The sequence below is a fragment of the Sorex araneus genome, chromosome 8 (assembly GCF_027595985.1).
Source record: "Sorex araneus isolate mSorAra2 chromosome 8, mSorAra2.pri, whole genome shotgun sequence".
NCBI lineage: Eukaryota > Metazoa > Chordata > Mammalia > Eulipotyphla > Soricidae > Sorex > Sorex araneus.
In genome coordinates this window covers 7,260,196-7,283,419 of record NC_073309.1, presented here as the reverse complement: position 1 = coordinate 7,283,419, position 23,224 = coordinate 7,260,196, and positions in this window count along the sequence as shown.

The window sequence follows — 23,224 nt, the reverse complement described above, 5'->3', positions numbered from 1 at the left end:
TCCAAACATGACAAGTTCTAAAAAATAATAGTAACTTGCACCAATTAAGATCTACTGGTAGATTTTCATATTACTTGTTAGAAATTCAAGAAAAAAATGAAGCTCTCTTGAATTTTAGTCATTCAACATAATGCTCAAATCAGTATGTACTAAAGATTCATTTTAGCCTGCATGCAAATGACAGGGTTTATTTTTTGGTTCACAGGCACATATAGATAGCAAGAAACATTAAAAATATAGAGTTTTTACAAGACACATTTCTAAGTATGGCCAATAAAATTAGAAAGAAACAGTATAATTGTTATAAAATCTTAACTGCATATAATTTATAATCACAAGTCCTCAATTAATGGAGAAAATTAAAAAAAATTAATCACAAATTATCTAGATAAACATAAACCAAAAGACCAGGTTATATTATAGATTGTGACAAAGTTACTGCTTTGTTCAGAGAAAATTACTTTTAGTATAATATTTATAATAAATGACTTACTCATTGCAGAAATAGCATGATATAACAAACTAATTAAGTTAGTAATAGTGATATAAAACAAGCAGAAAATTTATATTGTACAAAGACTTAAATATACCTCCATATGGACCTGTAAAATAAAACAAAATGCCTTATGTGTTTGATTCTGGAAAATATGAGACGAGACATATATACAATATTAGAAAGCATAGTTGATTATACAATAGATACCGAACAATCAAATCCTTTGTAAGAGGACTTGCATTTTGTTCACAGACATTTTTATTGATCACTGGCGTTTTATTTCAATATTCTGGGCATCTTTGTTTCATCAGCAGTCTTTCCCGTTGGGTCGGTAATATCTGCCGTTGCTCAGGTAGGGCGTTTGCCTTGCACGTGGCCAACCTGGGTTCAATTCCCAGCAACGCATATGGTCCCCTGAGTACCGCCAGGAGTAATTCCTGAGTGCAGAGCCAGGAGTAACCCTGTGCATCACCAGGTGTGATCCTCCCCCCCACCAAAAAAATAAGGATTGTTAATAAAATACCACTGTGTAATACTTTCTTTAAAAAAAAAACAATCGGAGGGGCTGGAGTGATTGCACAGCGGGTAGGGCATTTGCCTTGCATGCGGCCGACCCGGGTTCGATTCCCAGCATCCCATATGGTCCCCTGAGCACGGCCAGGGGTAACTCCTGAGTGCAGAGCCAGGAGTGATCCCTGAGCATTGCTGGGTGTGACCCAAAAAGCAAAAAAAACCCAAAAACCAAAAAACAAAAAACAATCTGCCGTTGCCTTCAGTTCTTTACTTTAGGTCTGGGGACTGCCGTCGAGTCAAGACCCTTGCTGTCTTTCAGCAGTGCTGCCGTTCTAACATCAGGAGGAAGTCATTTCTCAAACGCTCCCACTGACTCGTCCAGCCTGCTAGTTCCAGGAGGAATTCACCTACCAGAGGCAATCTGTTGATTTGTTTGTTTGTTTCCCAGCGCCCGCCCTGTGCTTTCATAGACCCCCTTGTGGCTCGCACTGGCTAGACACAAGAACAAGTGCTCCCTCCTTTATGGACAGCTCTGCTCCTCAGGCTCAGCCCCCCAGGGGAGCGCAGGCTCAGGCCTCCAGACAACTGCTGTCATCAGACTGGTTCTCGAACTGCTTGAAATCTGTCACTGCCATAGGAATAAACCGCATTATGTTGTTGTGTTTCTTCATGAAAATGGACGAAAGGATTTTTAATGTAGACACTGAAACCTTAGCAGCAATACACGTAAGCCTTCCACCTCTGAGTACGGAAACCGGGGCCCAGCGCCGATGTTTCTGGGAAATAGCCCATCAACTCTTTGTGAGATGTAATTTTTAGATAAAAGTAGAAAATATGTCATTGAAACTATAATCATTAAATAAAATTATTTCAGTGGTGGAAGGATATAGGCACTTTGGTGGTGATGCAATACCGTTGTACATCAGAGTTAAAATCATCGACCCTGCTGGGATCATGTTAACTAGAAGGACAACGACATAGAAAGTCTCCAGATTCAAAGAACAGAGACAGAATGATACAGAGCAAAATACTTGCTAATGAAAATGTCAGCATAGGTGTTCCCATTAAAAGACAGCCATTTTACCCAAGGACAGTAGATACAAGGGCCAGGAGGATTGTCCCATAGCTGGAAGACTTTCATGAGCAGAGGGGAGAAGGCAGATGGAAAAAAGAAGGGATCACTAAGAAAATGATGGCTGGAGGAACCAGCTGGAATGGGAGATGCGTGCCGAAAGTAGATAATAGAACAAACATGATGACTTCTCAGTGTCTCTGTTGCAAGCTATAATGCCCAAAAGTAGAGAGAGAGTATGGGGAATATTGTCTGCCATAGAGGCAGGGGGAAGGTGGGAAAGGGGGGTATGCCAGGGATATTGTTGGGGTGTAATGTGCACTGGTGGAGGCATGGGTGTTTGATCATTGTGAGATTGTAACCCAAATATGAAAGCTTGTAACTATCTCACGGTGATTCAATAAAATAAAAAATAAATAAAAAAACTGGAAATAAACTTCAGAACAACTTATATCTATAATAAAATATTATCAATAAAGATATTAGAATGTTAAAAAAAGACGGCCATTTTGATGTATTAAATACATCCCTTCCCTTGTTTTTATTTACCACAACTTCCTTGGTCTTCTGGGCCTGCACACTGGAAACAGGTCCTCTGTCTTAAGGGGGTTTGAGTCTCCTGTCCAGTACCTTTCCCACCAACAGCTTTCTGTGCCCAACCAAAGCAAGAACTTTGATATGATAAACACACGGAGAGCGTTTGAAGGTTTTACTAACCTGTAGTTTTCTTCTTTTGCTCTCTATTGGTTGATGAGCAGCAATTACAATATCTTAGTAAAATCTTATATTTAGATTATAGTACTGCTTGTTTAGAATATAATAATGTGAATTTATTTTGCTTTTCAAACCCATTAAAAACACAACAAAGGCCTAATTATAAATTTTAAGCTAATGAACTTTATACTTCTATTTTGTAAGGCATAGGTCTTCAGGGTCTTACTAGCTTTCCACCCCCATTTTTCTATTTCCTCAAAGCAAGAAATTAAAGCAGTGTAAGTAAAATGAGTAAGTGAGGAGTGGTCGATTTTATTTCATTTGTAGTCATTGTACTCTGAGCTAAATTATGTGTTTGAATTTTGTATTATCTGTGAATTTATTCATACATACTTACGGACAGACAAGCTATATTCTATTGAAAATCCTTGAATTTGTAACATAAGCCTTGAATTATGACAGATAAAATGATCTGAATTGCTATAATGCACTTATTACAAAGCTCTATTTCCCTATACGGCAAGATGGAAAAGATGGAGATGATTTTTATTATTTAAGAGCTGATGTATTAGGAAAAAAAATCCAACCTCAAACCAAACCAATGCATCTATTTTCAGGTGATTTGATTAAATGAAAAACAAATACTAAGCTGAAATGCCTAGTGGTTCACGAAGCAATTTACACTGAGTGTATGATAATGTGGACTACTCCCGCTTCGCTTCCCAAAGTCCTTGCAGCTTGATCTTAAATCCTACGCAAAGGTTTGTAACTCTTTAAGCTGTTCTTGTCTCATCTTGATCCTTTCCTCAGAATGGGAATTGGGTTGTTTAGTATCTTTATAAAATTGTCATAAATCTTTGAATTTTTTTTCTTCCAAGCAATAGCAATGCTACTTTAGAGAATACTTTCATGGAGACAGAATCCTGAAGATCATTGTTCTGGTTTAATGACTAGGTAGAACATCTACCCAATAACAAAGCTGGAAACACTGAAGAACTGCTCTGGAATTAAGGACACAAAATGTATAATTTCATATTTTCTTTTTAAAAAAATTTTCTTTTTTTCACTTTTTTGGGTCATACCTGGCAATGCACAGGGGTCACTCCTGGCTCTGCACTCAGGAATTACTCCTGGCGGTGCTCAGGGTACCATATGGGATGCTGGGAATTGAACCTGGGTCGGCCACGTGCAAGGCAAACGCCCTATCCGTTGTGCTATCACTCCAGCCCCATAATTTCATATTTTCATGCATAAAATAGATAAGCTTTCACGAGAATGATTTCACACGTGTGGGAATAGTTGTTGTTGTTTCTTTTAGCCCCCCCCCCCCCGTTACTTCACTTTCTCTAGTCTCTGTCTCCAACCTGCTTCTTGTTCAGTTTAACTTCAGTTCTTCTTATAACTGTCATTCATCCTTTGATTTATTTTTCCTTTTATCCTGTTGGGAAAAAATCCCAGCCATGGTTCAGTCTAAATGTCTATCATTTTAAGCCCACACAGAGATCACCCAATACTGCTGGTTAGAGATGGTACTCTCTCTCATTTCATAAACTCTGTCCTGACTGCAGGATTTTGATTTGGCTCAAGGTCTATTGTCTGTCTGTTTTCTCCAGATATCTGGGGCCTGCTCCTCTATGGTACCTTCAGACTTAGTAATCTCTCTTCCTTCTGCTTCACATGAAAAATTCTCAGACTTCCAATAAAGGCTACCATCAACAAAATAACCAAAGCCAGGTGGGAGTATTTTTTCCCAATGAATCAAATTAAAAAATTGAGCAGTTAAGCCATACTGTGTATACTATGGCATCATTCATATAAACATGTAACAAAAGGCACATGTGAACGTTGCATCCATAATCATGCATGTCCCACACCTCGCACCCCAGGCCAGCCCCCTGTGCCTTGAGTTCTGTGTCTGTAGAGTCAGTCTCTGTGGAGATGCAGTTCCGGCAGGGAGGTGATGAAGGCAGCTGTACAGACCACTTTTGTTCTGCCCCGTTTTCATCCCCCAAACAATAGAATCGGTAACTGTCTACATAACCTTTACATTGGATTAGCTATTTTAAATCTGCAGTTTATTTACAGTGATGCTTATAGGTCATAGGCAAGCATTTTGCCAATTTTTTAAAAAATCTTTTAAAATTTAGTCATCAGGAAATTACTGTCATTCATGATTGGGTTTCAGGCATACAGTGTTTCAACACTGATCTCTTCACCAAAGTCCAATTTGCTCCACTAATTTCCGCCCCCCTCCTTTTGTCTCACCAGTTTGCTTCTTTGAGAGGCTCTATTCAAAATATATATGTATATAATACACACATATATATATGTTTTTGCACTGTAGTTTATAGTAGTAGTGCTGTTGTGGGTACGGTTTCATACATAACACTTTACCACATTTCAGCAGCACCTCCTTCTCTCGGATGAACACCTCCTTCTGGCACAGATGTTACCCCTTCTTCTCACCCTCAGCCCCCTAACGTGGCCTGTTTCCTACTCAACACTGGTCCTCAAAATATTTTTCTATATTTTTTTTATAAGGGAGTTGGCATATCCACAGAGCTTGATATCCGTCAGGCCCTAGAACAAGTGTGCTGCTGACGTTAGGGGCAATCGTGTGTGTGTGTGTGTGTGTGTGTGTGTGTGTGTGTGTGTGTGTGTGTGTGTATCTATATGTAGATGGCCAGTATGTGCATGAATCCTAAACTGTTGCTGTGTCAGGGCCAGGGAGATAGCTGACCTGCTGGCGTGTCCCTTGCAGTTTGGTGCTGGCACTGTGAGCCCAGCCCCATCCTGACTGCCACCAAGGGCTCTGCTGGACCCCAGCTGCGCCAGGCCTAGCGCTCCTGCCTCCCAGCCTGAACACCGAGCCCCTCAGGCCCCGCTGCCGGTTCAAGGACCACCGGGAGTGGTTCCCGGGCCCAAGTGCTGCTGGGCAGGACCCCACCAAAATACCTGAACAAAGACCTGGCCTTTCCTCTGAGGAAGGAGACCGGGTGGGTGGGTGCCCAAGAGAAGCGGAAATGAAAAATTCTTCTGCGCACACTTTGTGGTCCTGAAATTTTTTCATGAAATAAAGGATAAAAGTATCACTCGAGTGTGAAATGGCTAACAAACTAGGGAAAAAAATGACCATTTTCATCAATGATAGGTTGATTACTTCAGGGAGAATTGAGATTTCCTGCCCCTAAACTTTAATTTCTTTTTGCTGCATCGACTCCTGACCCCTTGCCTTGTAGCTCCACTCATATGTGTATTTTTTCCCCTCCTTTTAATATTCCAAGCCCACTAATAGCATAGACTCCATCCATCCTCACATATCTTTTTGGTCGTCTTTAAGAGGGTGCGGCCAAGGGGGGTGTCCAAGAGAGAGGGAGAGAAATATTTCGGACTTTGCCCAACTCCCAGAGCTGTGGTCCAGTTTCATTGGTACAAAGTGGCTGAAATGAAGCAGCTGCCGGAGCCGGGGAGCTCGGGGCAGGCGGAGGGACGCCTCGCGGATACGGGCTCCATGCTCAAGTGAGTCTCCGCATGTGTCTAATTGAAATGAATGAGATGATGTAGGGCGTGCTTAAAACCCCTAGAGCTCTCCTGCAGCTGATCATGGATTTCTGCTCTATTTATTTAATATTATATATCGAATTTTGTGAGGACGGTGGCTGGCAGCACAAGTGACCAGACTGAAGTTTATTTTGGAGCCCTTGTGTTGTCGAATCTCTGAAATTTCTAAGCTTTCTTGGGACAGATAATCCTCTTAGGGGAATCATGGCTTAGAATTAAGTTTAAGGCACCAGGTTTTTTTTTTCCTTTCCATTTTTTGGTACCTAGTTAATATGGCAGCTAACTTTGGTTAACGTTATCTCCTGAAATGAAACCCCAGTATCAGTGGAACGTTGTGTCTGTGTGTGGAAAGTGGGGAGTTTTGGCTGAATCAGGGAACGAAAGCGATAAGATACCTTTTAAGGGAATAGTAATGGGCTCCTGGTGAGAAATAGTTCTGGACCCAAGACTTAAAAAGTCTTCTAAGGCAGAAGCTGATCTTCCTCGGAACCAAGGTTCCTTGTGAACTAGCGTCTCTATTTTACTGTTGAACAGGCTTTTGGAATATGATGGTGAAACGTGTAATTTCTCTCCATCCCCATATGCACAAATCCATCTGTCCATCCACAGAGCCGCAATATATACAAACAAATCAGATACAGCTCTGTGCTACTCACAGAGTCAAACAAGCAAAAATAAATCAGACAACCAGTGCCGAGCCCGGCAGTGCTGGGCCCTCCCGGAGTGCGGCCTCTGAATAGCATCAGGCCAGGAAACCCCTTTGTCCCGATCAGAACCCCTGGCCTGGCCGCACAGTTCTGGTCAGTGGAGACAGTGCAGCGACGGCCTCCTCCACCTCCAGTCATCTTTCTCCTCCTCCTCAGACAAAAATATGCCCTAGGAAGGTTCTCTGCTGTGTGCGGTCCTCAGCTGCTCATGCATATGCATGGTTTCCCCGCAAAATTCCTAAATATGTATGGACTCTTAAATCATGCGAACTTTCCTCGCCAGAAAACCAGAGCCCATTTTCTCCTTTGAAAGCATGCTCGGTGGCCTGTGCTGTGCAGCACACTTCTCAGCTCAAACGGCCTCTTCCTGGGGGGAGTTTGGGGCCACAAGTGACAGTGCTCAGGGGTTATTCCTGGATCATTGCTTAGGGGCTGCTCTTGGTGGTCTCAGGGACCCGTAATGTCCTGGGAATCGACCCCGGGATTCCAACAGGCCTGTTGAACCCACTGCCTGGCCCGTACGGTGGCTCCTGTTCAGCTGTTAAGGTGAATTCTGGACAACTTTATATGCGCATGCACACACGGATTAAAACAGAGGCTTAGTCTTTCAATCAATAGAAAACTTTAAAATCAGAAAAAGCAAGTTTTTGAGAAGCTTGAGAGTTCTCATTGAAAAAGATAATGCCTATCTATATCGGAAAGATCAGGTTAGTTAAAAAATTTTATATTCAAAGCACAAATAATGAGTTGTAGGAGTGGGAAAACAAAATAACAATCAGGTATCAGTGAACCCACATGTCTCCGGTGGATTACGGAGCTGTTTGTGAATCAGAACCCACTGCCAGCGGTGCTGCGTGTCGAACCCGAGGGGCAGGAGATGGCTGGGGCCGTTCCTTCAGTTTGGGGCGGTTTTAGCGTAATATCAGGGTAGCTCTTGCCTTGCGCATAGAAAGGACTCTCAAATGTTCTAAAAGTCACTTTGACCCACTTCACTTTCCAGAGGGCCACATTCCATGGCACTTGTCTGTTCTCCCTCTCCTGTTTTCTTCCTTTTTTTCTCTTTCTTTTTCTCCTTCCTTCGTTCTTTTGTTTCTTCGTTTATTCATTCATTCATTCATTTGTTCGTTCCCACCTCCCTCCCTCCCTCCCTCCTTCCCTCCCTCCCTCCCTCCTTCCCTCCCTCCCTCCCTCCCTCCTTCCCTTCCTTCCTTCCTTCCTTCCTTCCTTCCTTCCTTCCTTCCTTCCTTCCTTCCTTCCTTCCTTCCTTCCTTCCTTCCTTCCTTCCTTCCTTCCCTTCCCTTCTCCCTTTTTCCCTTTTCTTTTCTTTTCTTTTCTTTTCTTTTCTTTTCTTTTCTTTTCTTTTCTTTTCTTTTCTTTTCTTTTCTTTTCTTTTCCTTTCCTTTCCTTTCCTTTCCTTTCCTTTCCTTTCCTTTCCTTTCCTTTCCTTTCCTTTCCTTTCCTTTCCTTTCCTTTCCTTTCCTTTCCTTTTTCCTTTCCTTCCCATGCTCCTCCCAGGTACCTTTGTACTTCACATCTGAGTGACATCATTCAGTACTCCTCCCTCTCACTCTGCTCAGCACGACACCCTTCACTTGCTCTTCTGGTTACATATTTCAGTTTTGTGTATTTCGTTGTGTATATGTGGCACCGTTGCTATATCTATTCATCTTTTGTTGGGCACTTGGTTGTTCCAGATCTTGTCTATTGTAAATTGTGTTTAGTCTTGCTTCTTTAAAGGTTATTTTCCTCACCTTTCTCCCCTGACCAGATTATGTATTTTCTTAACAATTTGATAAAAATAAAAAACATTTTAGGTTCTTTTTGTAGCCATCACACCCCAGATCTTTCCCTTGTAGATTTTAAATTCACCAGGGAACCAGATACGCAGTTTAAGCTGAGCTTATTGTGTTGGGGAGGCAGTTTCATCCCGCAGAGATTATTCTCCTGTGAGCCACGAGCCTTTGCCCCCAAGGTGTGAAGTGCTCAGTCGAGAGACTGTCATGTAAGGACAGGAGCCATGGATAAATCCTTACTCGAGATTGTTCTCAGTGGATATCTGGTCTACTTTGGCACGAGACCAGTTTACCACAAAGCAGATATTTTATGAAACGACTCAGTTGGAAAACAAAAATCTATGAAAAGATCTATAACAATCTGTAGCACTGTAGCACTGTCGTCCCGCTGTTCAATGATTTGCTTGAGCGGGCACCAGTAACGTCTCCATTGTGAGACTTGTTACTGTTTTTGGCATATCGAATACGCCACATGTAGCTTGCTAGGCTCTGCCGTGTGGGCGGGATACTCTCGGTAGCTTGTCGGGCTCTCCAAGTGGGATGGAAGAATTGAACCTGGGTCGGCCACATGCAAGGCAAACGTCCTACCTGCTGTGCTATCGCTCCAGTCCTATAACAATCTATAAAACTAAATTGAGAAGTCATTTTTAAAAGTGAAGAAACTGAGAGCTGTCGAACACAGGGCTTGAGGCACTGCTTTTGCATTCTGCCAACCTCAGATCCGTCCCCGGTACTGCCAGTTGTCATCTGAGTACCACTAGGGGTCACTCCTGATCCCAAAATCAGGAAGAGTTTCTGAGCACCAATGGGCTCCCCAAACCACCCCAAAGCTCTGGGAATAGATGGAGAATGAGACAGAGAGGTTGCAAGGAGGAAAGGATACTTCCTCTTCAGAAGACAATTGCAGATAAGAACTTAAAGTAATATCCAAAGAGGGCAGAAAATTTTATGAAATAAGTCATAGAACAAGATTTACATCTTTTTTGAGTCTGTCTTGTTTTAGTGAAATTTTATTCTAAAAGATGACTTGATTGGGGTTTCTTCATCTTCATCTTTCTATATCATAAATGATATTCATCTCTCTCCTGATTCCCTCATAGCTCGTTTTTTTTTAGCTTTTTAAATTAGGGTGATATTAAAAAATAGGAATATATTTTGCTTAAACTTAAGGCACATCTTTAACCTAATCTTAGAACTAATATTTGGAAATGATATGCTTGATAATGTGTACATTTTATAAAGAGGGTACAGGATGCAAATCTAATATAATATTATGTAAAGCTTCTCTCATCAAATAATATAAAATACAAGTTACCGCTAATTTTATAAATAAAATAGTTCTATAGGCTCTGTCCCTGAACATTATTGCTTAGGGAAATGTACTAACGTGCCAGATGTTCCATTACTTGATTATATTTTTATAAAATGGAAATTCATTGATTGCCATCAAATGGAAATTAAGAAGAAAATCAACTATTTAAAATCATCTCACAATTTATCTGATCTTTTGAGGCATACTTTGATACTCATCTATTTAAATGTAAATACATATGCATACCTCTATGATTTTGCTAAACTTCTGTAATAAATTTCACTAAAATGATTATAATTTTTATAAATATATTTTTCATTTTCTTGGAAAAAGTCCACTTTAAGTGTCCACGCTTAATATCGTAAAGGTAGTATAATTATCAGAGGAAAGACACATCTGAATGAAACAATCATGTCAATATCTGCGTCTTGCCCGTGAGAGGCAGTAAGCTTTGGTGTGGATGTAAAGCATCGTGATCGCCCTCACCGCTGCTCTTTATTTTCTCACATGAATTTGATCAACTGTCTAGTGCCCTTAATTTCAGTCTGAAAAACTCCATTTAATATTTCTGGCCAGCAGCACTCTCTCCATCCCCCAGCACGCCTTCAGCGTCCGAGCTCTGCCTGGCCTCCGCGGCCCCCAGCTTAGCCCCAGCTGAGGCTCTGGGTATTCTCACCTCTTTCCTCAACAGCTGCCCAGGCCTCTGGATGTGGACGGCCTTCCAGATTTTCACGAATGAGCATCTTGGAGGCTTTCTGCCTGTTCTGTGGACCTCTCTCATGCCCTAGTGTGTCCCTTTTAAACTTGGTGATTAGCCTGTTGTTTGGACATTCACCACCTTAAGTATCTGTGAGGTTAAAAATCTGCTTCTAATTGTGTTTGTCGAATCTCTCCATTTCCAACACCCCGATTCCCGCCCCCCCCCCAAGTGTCTTTGTGGAGTTCTGGGTTCATGCTACAGACGGAAAGACTCCCCATGGGGTGATGTTTGGAGGTGGGGCCTTTGGGCAGCCATTAACTTTGAGGGCCAAGTTCCTGGGAATGGGTTTGGGCTCTTAAAACAGAGACCCCTGAGAGACCCCTGAAGACTCAGCAGGAAGACACTGGCTGCTAGCACGGGGCACTGAATCAGCCCGAGCCTCTATCCTTGCATAGTCTGCTCCGGAACTTGGAGAAATAAAGGTTTGTAGTTCAAAACACCCATGCTTTGGGCATTTTTGTTGTAGCAGCTGAATGGACTAAGACAGCTAAAACAAAGACAGCTTTGCAAGTGGAGCAGAGTAATGTGAATTCTCCTGGAATGGGTTTGGGAGGTGCGCCAGTCTCTTGCCTTCTCTGGTGGCTGCGAGAGTGTTGATTTTCACTTGAACGTGCAGTTGTTGTTTGCAAGGCTATCCTCAGCTGGGAATAAGGCAAGTTAAACATGCCCCAGAGCCACCAGTTCTTCCCCAGACTTAGCACTTCCTCTTGGTAAACACACTTCAGAGTGCTGCAGTGCTGTTGCTTAATTCCAGAGTTTTGAAATGTTGATACTGACCTTTTAAAAAAGTTGCTTTTCTTTTTTTTTTTTTTGAAAAGAAAAATCTTTTGTGAGGAAGCCATTTCTTGGAATTTTTCACTGTCATTTTCACTGATGTTCCTAATTCAGCCCCTTTTTTTAATTCTTAATTTTTATCAAAGTGAGATGGACATATTAAAAACACTAAAGCTGAACCAGTAATGGGCTGGAATAAGGGGATTTTTGTCTTTCATTCCCCTGAATGTGTCTAACCTACACAGCTTCTTCCCCAAGGATCTGTCTGTGATCGCTTTGTACTATATTAACGGTGGTGTTTATTAAGAACAAATATCTAACATATAAACAGCAATAACAACCCCCCATCCCCGCCACAAAAAAAATACCCAAATCACGGTGAAGGTTAAAATCAAGTATGGGTAGTTTGTTGACTTCAAAATGGGATCGCAACATCGGCGCCATGTAAATGTCATGCTGCTATCACTCGCGGGCATCTCTGAGCGAGAAGTTTAAGTCTGCGATGCTTCATTTGCTGGATCCTTTCTTTCCTAATCCAGACCAGTCAGGGTTGCTCCAAGTGTTAGCTATGACTTAATACCACTCACGTTAGGTGCCAGGGATTCAACATGAAGCTACTATCATCAGCAGAAGAGATACTGTTGTTGTTACGACATTTACAGGCCAGGCCTCACAGGGACATACTGAGCATAATTTTCCGATCCATGTTTAAAAACCTCAGAGATACTTTAAAGTTTTATCTTTCAACATGTGGGGAGATGGTGTTGATTCTGGGAGTTCATATTTATTTATTTATTTATTTATTTATTTATTTATTTAATCTCTTAATTACTTTTTTTTATTTTTTTTTTTTATTGAATCACCAAGTGGAGGGTTACAAAGTTCTCAGGATTATGTCAGTTATACAATATTCAAACACCCCTCCCTTCACCAGTGCCCATCTTCCATCCCCAACCCCCCCAGTATATCTGCCGCCCCCTCCCACCTCCCTAGTCCCCACCCTTGTACGTGATAAGTTTCACTTCATTTGCGCTTATCTCGATTACATTCCATGTTTCAACACACAACTCACTACCGTTGCTGGGGTTTCCCCCCAAAAAGAAAAAGACAGTCCTATTGCCAATGAGGCATTTGATAATTCTCCATTACTAAGCATATAGAGATATTAAGTCCTGCTGTTTGTTACATAACTTTTCTTTTTCCCCCTTGCCCCGCGCCACCGAGTTCACGCCTGTTTAGTAATCGCCACGCTGTCTGACAAAGGGAAAAAAACCGAAGAGGATGGTTATTTCCCGTCATCAGCCGGCGTGGGGCTCTGGCTTAGTTGATAGTCTAGTAGAGTGTCTGGAAGCAGTTTCTGGAACCAAAGCTCTTGCGCTGATATCGGCTCCGGCTCGAGATACCACCAGCGTCCCGCTGGTCCATGTACCTAATTTTTCCCCTTATTTCCCATTCCCACGCCACCAGGTCTGTTTGCTTAATGGACATCACACTATGTTTGACACCACGCCACGTTTCTTCCTGAGAAAGAAGGATATTTCTTCTCAGCCGGCGTGGGGATATAGCTTAGTTCAGTCTAGAGAGATGGCTACCATTTTGATTGCCTTCAATATTTCAACAAAATACTTACTATTCTTGTTAGGATCACCCACAAAAGTCCGACCCATTAAGAAGGAACCATTACATACTGCTGATACTAAGATGACATTAGGTCGCGCGGCCGTGGCAGCGGCCGCGCGGTTTTGGGTTTCTGTCTAAAGTCCAGGGAAAAAGTTGAAGGAGAGAGAGAGAGATTTCCGCACGGGGGACCTGGCGGAAACTCTCAAGTCACATACTGCAGGTTGCTGGTGGGCTGCCGGTGTCCCAAGCAGCTCCATCCTCTTCGTCAGTCATTCTGGGGGTGCGGGCGCGGAGAAATGGGAAAGCCCACGTGGCTGCACTCTCTTTAAGTGTCCGATGTGGGCGGAGACCGGTACTTCCCCGCCCTCGATCCCCCGCCAGCCGCGCCGCGCGCGCACTTGGGTGCGTCTCTCCATTTTGTGCTCAGAAGTGGGGTAGATGCTGTGCTGTGCCCAGAAGTTGAGGGGAAGAGAGATAGATTAAAGAAAAAAAAAAAGAGAAACGCCAGGCCCCCGCTCGGGGGACCTGGCGGAAACTCTCAAGTCACATACTGCAGGTTGCTGGTGGGCTGCCGGTGTCCCAAGCAGCTCCATCCTCTTCGTCAGTCATTCTGGGGGTGCGGGCGCGGAGAAATGGGCAAAATTTTTTTATTGAGTCACCATGTGGAAAGTTACAAAGTTTTCAGGTTTAAGTCTCAGTTATACAATGCTCAAACACCCATCCCTTCACCAGTGCACATATTCCACCACCAAGAATCCCAGTATAGTTCCACCCTGCACCCCCACACCCCTAGCCCCCCCATGCCCCTAGCCCCCCCTTAGCTCTTCCGCCTGTGTAGCTAATAAATTTCACTTTACTTTCACTTTGATTGCATTCAATATTTCAACAAAACTCACTATTATTATTTGCAGAGTCTCTCCCCTAAAGTCAGACCTGCTGAAAAGGAAGCATTAGATAATTTGTTTTCCATTGCTGAGAATGAAGAGGTATGAGGTTGAGTGACCACACTTAGTGGCCTCTCGGTTTTGGGTTTCTGTATTTTAGTATTTTAGTAACTAAGTCCAGAGAGATATCTGCCAGAAGTTGCATCATTGCCAACTTGTACTTCTCAGTTACATTATATTCCATATATGAGTGCAATCTTTCTATGTCTCTCTCTTTCTTTCTGACTCATTTCACTCAACATGATACTTTCCATGTTGATCCATTTATATTGCAAATGTCATGACTTCATGTTTTCTGATGGCTACATAGTATTCCACTGTGTAGATGTACTAGAGTTTCTTTAACCAGTCATCTGTTTTGGGGTACTCTGGTTTTTTCCAGATTCTGGCTATTGTAAACAGTGCTGCAATGAACATAGAAATACAGATGCCATCTCTACTATACCTTTTTGCCTCTCCGGGATAAATTCCCAGGAGTGGTATTGCTGGGTCAAATGGAAGCTCAATTTCTAATTTTTTGAGAATCGTCCATATTGTTTTCCAAAAGGGCTGAACCAGTCGGCATTCCCACCAGCAGTGAAGAAGAGTCCCTTTCTCCCCGCATCCACGCCAACACCGGTTGTTTTTGTTTTTTGGGATGTGGGCCAGTCTCTGTGGTGTGAGATGATATCTCATGGTTGTTTTGATCTGCATCTCCCTGATGATTAGTGATGTTGAACATTTTCTCATGTGCCTCTGAGCCATTCGGATTTCTTCTTTGGGAAAGTTTCTGTTCATTTCATCACCCCATTTTTTGATCGGGTTGGCAGTTTTCTTCTTGTGGAGTTCAACCAGTGCATTGTATATCCTTGTTATCAACCCTTTATTGGATGGGTACTGCGTAAATATCCTTTCCCATTCTGTAGATTGTCTTTGTACTTTGGTCACTGTTTCTCTTGAGGTGCAAAAGCTTCTTAGTTTGAGATAGTCCCATTTATTTATCTCTGTTTTCACTTACTTGGCCAGTGGCTTGTTAGCTTTGAAGATACCTTTTGCTTCAATGTCGTGGAGGGTTTTGCCGACCTTGTCTTCAATGTACCTTAGGGATTCTGGTCTGATGTTGAGGTCCTTAATCCATTTTGATCTGGCTTTTGTACATGGTGATAGGTGGAGGTCTAAGCCCATTTTTTTTTTGAAATAGTAAGGAAGCATTTTATTCTAGTTACCAAAAAGCTCCATAACGTGAATTCAGAGGCTCAATCATATGTTTAAGGACAGGTTGATCCAGTGTTTATTTGTCCTTCTCCTTATTTTAGGAGTTCTTCAGGATCATTCCCCTCTCAATACTAAGATGGTTTGACATGATTATTATTATTATTTTTTTAATAATAAATTTATTTATTTTTAATTAATGAATCACCATGAGGGTACAGTTACGTATTTATACACATCTGTGCTTATGCTTCCCCCATACAAAGTTCGGGAACCCATCCCTTCACCAGTGCCCATACTCCACCACCAGTAAACCCAGCGTCCCTCCCACCCTCCCCAATCCCATCTCCCCCCCACCCCACCCTGTCACTGTGGCAGGGCATTCCCTTCTGTTCTCTCCCTCTAATTAGCTGTTGTGGTTTGCAATAAAGGTGTTGAGTGGCCACTGTGCTCAGTCTCTAGCCCTCATTCAGCCCGCAACTCCCTTCTCCCACATGGCCTTCGACTACATTATAGTTGGTGATCCCTTCTCTGAGTTGCCCTTTCCCCAGAATGTGAGGCCAGCCTCCTAGCCATGAAGTCAACCTCCTGGTAGTTGTTTCTACAATTCTTGCTAAGCCCATTTTTTTTGCATGTAGCTGTCCAGTTTTGCCAGCACAATTTGTTAAACATGCTTTCCTTGCTCCACTTCACTGTTCTTGCTCACTGGGAGTTCATATTAAGTGCAGCGAGATGGAAGAAACTCTTTCTTGAATGTAGTATTTTGGAATTTGAACACGTGCCTAGGGGAAGGGTAGGGAGGATGGGTGTAAATAGTGAATGATATTGCAAATGGTATCGAATCCCAGTATACAGATGGCTGGTGGGAGACGAGGGGGGTAAATTGGTTAAAGTAAGTCAGAAAGAGGAAAAGCAGATAGAGGCTAGGTGAATTGGAGACAAAAATAAGAGTGGGGCAGAGCAGAGAAGAGAGCTGGGAAAGTGAATGAACTGAGGAAGACAACTGGATATCTCATGACGAGTATCAGAAGCAAAGGAGGGAGACTTCCTGGTAGAAGGGAGAAGGCAGAAAGAGAATTTCTAAGGCTTCAGTGTCGAATGTACTAGTTTCTCCTCCCAATTTAAGTTGAACTTTTGTTTTCCCTTTAGAGATGGCGAATCACCATTGCAAAATGATTGTAAACATATGGTGTGTGTTAATGTGATCATTCGCCTCCTCATTATGGATTTAGTATGACCATTAACATCTAATTACCCAATTTTCCAATAACCATTGAAAAATTAGGGTGGCGTCATTGCCACCCTCCTACTCACCATCATAATTTTGTCATATGTATATTTAATCTTTGCAGTGATGCAAATCATTTGCCTTTTGTACTATTTTCACGTTTGCCCCATAATGATTTGCTCTGTGAATTATGTCTTTATAAAATAAAAAATAAATTACATTTACCTAATATTTAATTTTTTTCTTTTGTAAGATTAATGTTCACTTGTCCTTTGTTTGGCTAGGTTCATATCAAAGTTTAAAAAAATTATCACCCACATGTATATGGCAAAGTACCCAAATTTTTCCATGCTTTGTTTAAATTGCTCCCATAAATCACTAAGAGTAAATTCTTACTGTGTGCACAGGCATAATTCATTATTCAGTTGGGGAAAACTGTGTGGAAAGAGAATCAACCCACATCAGCCTTTGTTAAGAAGGAGATGTTTAAACAGGAAGCTGGAATAAGTGGTATGCCCAGGCCAATAAAACATCAGCTGAGGGAAAGAAAGAGCTCATGAGAACAACTGTGTGGTTGACATTTAGGAATTTCAGAACTTGAGCTTGAAGAAATATTTTTTATTTTGTAAATAAATGTTCAAATTTAAACACCGTGATTGCAGTTGTGTCCATACTAGATTTACCAAGCATAGAATGTTCCAACACCATTCCCACAACTGGTGTCAACTTCACTCCACGAATATACCCAGGTTCCCCTGGCACCTATCCTCTGCCTACTACCATAACAAGCACATTTTTAAGATCTTTTCTCTGCCTGCCACTGTAATAAGCACATTTGAAAGATTAATTAATGTAATTAGGGTCCCATGATCCAGTATTGAGAACCCAATCATGAATCACAAATCACGAAATCCCTGTTAATCATCGATTTCTCGAGCGGGCTCAGTAACCTTTCCATTCGTCCTTTCTCTGAGATCTTAGAAGTCTCTCTCCACTGGGCCCTCCCAAAGATGTCACACTGGAGGCTCTTTCAGGTCAGGGGAATGAGATTCAGCTTGTTACTGGATTTAGCATATGAATACACCATGGGAAGCTTGCAAGGCTGTCCCATGTGGGCAGGAAACTCTCAGAAGCTTGCCAGTTTCTCCCAGAGGGAGAAGTAGGCTACAAGATATTGCGCAGCCACAAAGCGGCCGTGTGCTTCTGGGAGCTTGCTTTTAAGTCTCTGGGTGCTGACCGTTGATGGAATTACACACACCTGGGTTCCTCTGCCGGTACCTTCATGCATGAGGCCTGTCCGAACGTGTGGAGAGGCGCCTCAAGCATGGCTGTAGCTAGGTTCCGGTAGTCTTCGGCTGCTGGGAGCTCTGCTTGGGGTGGGGAGGGAAGCTGGAGCCCATCCCCTCTGAGGGGCCCCGGGGAAGACAGCCAGGCATGTGGGCAAGAGACTCTCTGTTGCCCGATATTTTGGATATATACATATGTTACACTTTACACTAGTGCCCTTGACATTAGACACCTCTTCTTAGTGTCCATCACCCACCACCCCGTTACCTCTTCTTACCCTCCCTCCCCATTTCTCTCCTTTTCTGGCCTTTCCATTAGGGCTGAGGGGTTGTCCAGTTTGGTACCTTGTGTTCCCATATCATGTTATTCTGTGTACCACAGGTAGTGAGCCCCTTTGGTGTTTGGCCTCCTTCGTCTGACTTACTTCACATATTGTTTTCCAAAGGAATTGAAGCTGTCAGAATTCCCAGAATTCCTGGAGCAGTGAATGTGCCACATTCTCACCAACACTATTCTCACTGGTGTCAGATGATATTTAATTGTCATCTTGATTTGGATTTCCCTGGTAATAGGTGACGGTGAACACTTTTCATATATCTATCAGGCATCTGACCTCTTCGGAGAAGTGTCTGTTCATTTTCTCTCCCTATTGTTTTACTGGGTTTTTGGATTTTGGGGGGAGGTTGTTGTTGAGTGCAGATATTTTATCCCTTTCAGTAAGGTGCCTTGTAGCTTTTTTTGCCATGCAGAAAATTTTAAATTTGATGTAGTTCCTTTTCCTTTTGTTTGCTTCTGTTATCTTTGCTAATGGAATCATATCACTGAAACCATCTTTGAGGTTTGAGTCTTGGTGTGTTCTGCCTATGTTTTCTTCAGTGTGTTTTATGGATTATGGTGTAACATCAAGGTATTATAAAAGATCCTAACAACAATAAACCAGTACAGTCAAGTATTAGGCTATAAAGTTAATGCAGAAATATCTTTTGCATTAATATATGTAAATAATGAACCAGAAGAGGGAGAGATCAAATAGACTGGTTCATTTAAAATAATGCCCCCAAACATTAAGTACTTAAGAATGTGAAAGATCTTTACCATAAAAACTATGTCACTTGTGAAATAAATGGTTAGAGGACCTCAGGAAATAAAAAAATACTTTATGTTCATGGATTAGAAAAATTGTACTATCTAAATAATTATACTGATTCAATGAAATCCTCAGGGACTTAGAAGTGTCACTATTAAAGTTTTTATAGAATCATAAAACACTTCAGATAACCAGAACCACACTAAGAATAAGAAATTAGGAGATACTCCATGATATGGCTTGAATCCATACTATGATAGAAGCTACAGTAGTCAAAATAGCACAGTGCAGGAATAAGGGTAGATTCCCTAATGGAATCAAGAATCAAAGACAAAACCCCATTCAACAAAGGGTCTGGGTAAAAGATCTGAGTAAAGATTGCCTCTTACGCAAATGGTCATGGGAAACCAGGATAACCACATTGAAAAAAAAAAGCTGGAATCACGTCTTACCTTACAAAAAAGTAAACTCAAAGTGGACCCAGTGCCCCCTTTGAGGCAAGAAGAGGTTAAAGTAGAGAAACAACTTGCTTAGATTCACAAAAAGAGTTTATGTCAAAGGTGAGTTCATTATGATCTTCTAGTTCCTAATCTAGTGTCTTCCTTGAACGCTTGAAGTCTCTAATCTCCCATTCCTGGGGGGTTTACCTTCTTTCCCTCTGCTGAAGATAAGATTGCCCTACTGGGGTAAATGCCATCATTGCCATCATTCTGACTTTCTGTAGTTTCTTTGTCTCCAGAACATTCTGGCTTTCTATAGTTCTTTGTCTCCAGACTGTTATCTAATGTTTATTAGCCTGTGATTGCATGTAGTGCTCAGGCATGCAGGAGCGCATATCGGATTTCTACTACTCCTAATTATTAGTGATTCACCTCTGTTAGAAGTAGTACCAAAGCTCTTCTGTTGCCCTATTTTGAAAGTTGGAAGGTAGACATCATGAAAAGTAATCCAGTTTCAAAAGTATGCAAATGATCTTTTTGACCCAAAATAACTATGAGCTAAGAACTTGGTTCACCAATTGGACAGAGAGGTAGGAGTTTGCAGTGATGGGACGGGATGCACGGGGAATCTCGTGATGGGGGAGGAAGAACTGGCCCTGCCTCCTGCCCAAATGAGACCCCGAGCGGTCGCCCATGTACAGCTCCTCTGCTCCTGAACAGCCATGATCCCAGCGCCACAGAAACCAATCTCAGAATGCAGCAGCTGCTGGCAGAAATATCTCTGGACTTAATACCAGAATTCCAAAACTGGGCGACCACTTTCGCGACTGTGCAACATCATATGCTCTTTGTTACCAACAATAGAAAACATACAATCTAATGATGCCATTCCAATAGGTCTGTCTGTTGGAGGAAAAACTCCAAATAATGATAGTGAGTTTCCTGTTGAAAATTGAATATAACCAAAATAAGGCAAGAGTAGAGTGAAAATCATCTGCCACACAGGCAGAGGGAGAGTGGGAGGGGGGGTATGCTGGGGATTTTGGTGGTGAAACATGTGCACTGGTGAAAGGATGGGTGCTTGAGCATAGTATGACTGAGACTAAATCCTAAAAGCCCTGTAACTGTTCTCACAGTGACTCAATTAAAAAATAAATAAAAAAAGAAGAACTTGGTTCACACAGTATATGAAATTCACTGCAAAGTTTTTAGAAGCGAGTATATGCTTAATATTTTTCTGTGGGTATGGACTGTATCAGTAGGTTATTATTAGATTCTGTTGGTCTCAGATTTACAAGCAAAGGGATAATTTGAAAGGATGATAATGTGATAATAACATCCACAGTGAGATTGTTGTCACCTGTTGGCTGACTGAAGTCCAACCAATTTAGAGGTGGACAATTAAATAGCTTTGATTTAATCTGCTATTAGACTTGCAGACTTTGTTGATAGGTATGGGGGATGTCGGGAGTTTAGAAGATTTTCATAAAAATATGTATAATGGGAAGTGGCTAAATTAACACTATTTAGAAAAGAAATTTTGGTTTAATTAAATTATGTAGATAGTTGTTTGTACCTGTTTTATTTTTCCTTCGATTTTTGCCTGGTAGGATGTGGGAGGGAGGAAAAATTCCTGAGATCAAACACAATTTCTAGGTAGCCGCTTCCTCTCCTGTGAATTTACTGTTAATCCTCTTAGTCGTAATCTCTTCAATTGAATATATAACACCTTTCTCCTAGTTGAGAATGCCAAATATTATTTCAAAGTGATTAAAAACATGGTGATAAATTTTTTTCAATGATGTTTTCATTTCATGACTATTTCCTTGGGTGATTTTTTAAAGATGAAGAAGCAATAATAATGTGTGGACATTTAATATTAAGTGTTTAGAGACTCCAATAATTTGAGATTAATATTTATAAAAACTTTATTGGGTAGCATAGCTAACATTTAATGAAAATATCTCATTACAGTAGATATTACTAGATTGATGTAATACTAAAATATAAATAATGCATTTTCTCATTGATCCTTGACACATTTTTATATGGAAACATGACTGATATCTGTAGACTTTAAAATTGTTCCAATATGAGATTTAATAGGGGCTTTGGGACTCACTAAAAGTGAGACTATCAGAAACTTTTTCTCTATTAAATGATGCAGTTTATATTCTATCTGATTTTTTAAGAATTAAAAAAATAATGGGTAAGTGTTTAGCCTCATGATTTAAATATGGTGATAATAATAAATACTAGTAGTATCAGCAAGATCATCACTATTAGGGGAAAACTAGATATTATGTAAAATAACTAACAATAGTGTTGTAAAATTATACGCTTTTCAACCATCCAAATGTTTTATTTGCTATTCCTTAGTAAAAAAACAAGGTGTTAAGTAAGAGTTGTTTCAAATTCTAGGAATTAAGATAAGAAAAGAGATGAAACTCAGCTCAAGCAGAAAGCCTAATGAGTGTTTCTCAAAAACCTTTGTAAAAATTGTAGCTAATAAGGTGGCTTAATTTCATTGCTAGAGGCTCTGATGCATAATATTTCATTCATTTGAAGTGTTTTCTTTCTCAGAGCTAGAATGGAAGTATAGTAATTACATAGTTCATGGTCAGCCTGCTGTTTAGTGATTCTCCATCTCACATCTGCTATATAGATATATTATTATTATTATTATTATTGCCAGCAACAAGGTAGTAAGTAGACAGTATTAGTTGAGAATAAACAAACTATATTTTTTTAAAATTTTATTTTATTGAATCACCGTGACAAAAGTTACAAAGCTTTCAGGTTTAAGTCTCAGTCATATAATGATCAACCCCCCATCCCTTCACCAGTGCATCTGTTCCCCCACCAAGAACCCCAATATACCCTCTCCAACCCCCCCTCCCCCCCGGCACCTGAGTGGCCAATGATCTTCACTTTATTCTCTCTATACTTTGGATACATTCAATATTTCAACAGAGAACTGATTATTATTATTTGGAATTTGCCCCCAACAATCAAACCTGCTGAAAAGGCTTCATTTGATAGTTTGTTTTCCATTGCTAAGAATGAAGATTATAGGAGCTTGTGCGGCCACTATTGCAGCCGTGTGGTTTTGGATTTCTGTTGTTTCAGCTCACAGTCTAGATGCATTTCTATAAGTCTCTGGGTGCCTAAATGGGTTAGTAGACCTCCTGGATCATAGTCTTTAAGGAGCAGAGGGGCCGGCCCTGTCGTGCGTGGCTGCTCCGGATCTCATCTCTAAACAAACTATTTTTGTTTTGACATAATTGCTGCCTCTTTCCTATAGTACTGGGATTTCCAACAGTGTTGATTACCCGCATGTTTACAAAAACTGAAGATGACCAAAGGTCGCATTCAGAATACACACTTAGCACTTTTCATAAAGACTCAGTCGGTTTCACCAAATTGATTTTGTAGCTGTTTCCTCTGAGTTTGAAGCCTGCGACGAAGGTGGGCGAAGGAATGTTGACCAGAAACGGCGGCCTCGGCCAGTTTGTCATCATCATCGCAGCAAATGCTGGGAAACGGAGTAGAAGTCATAGGGTGTCCCGTCCCAGCTCCCCCGGTGTCCTCAGAGTCCCTGCAGCCACTAGACCTGGGGTACCCCAAAAGGAGATGAACTCTCTCTGCCACAGGACAGCCGGCCTCACAGATTCCTAGAAAGGAACCTCAGACATCCAGGGTGCCCGGCCGGTCCTGAGGACCGT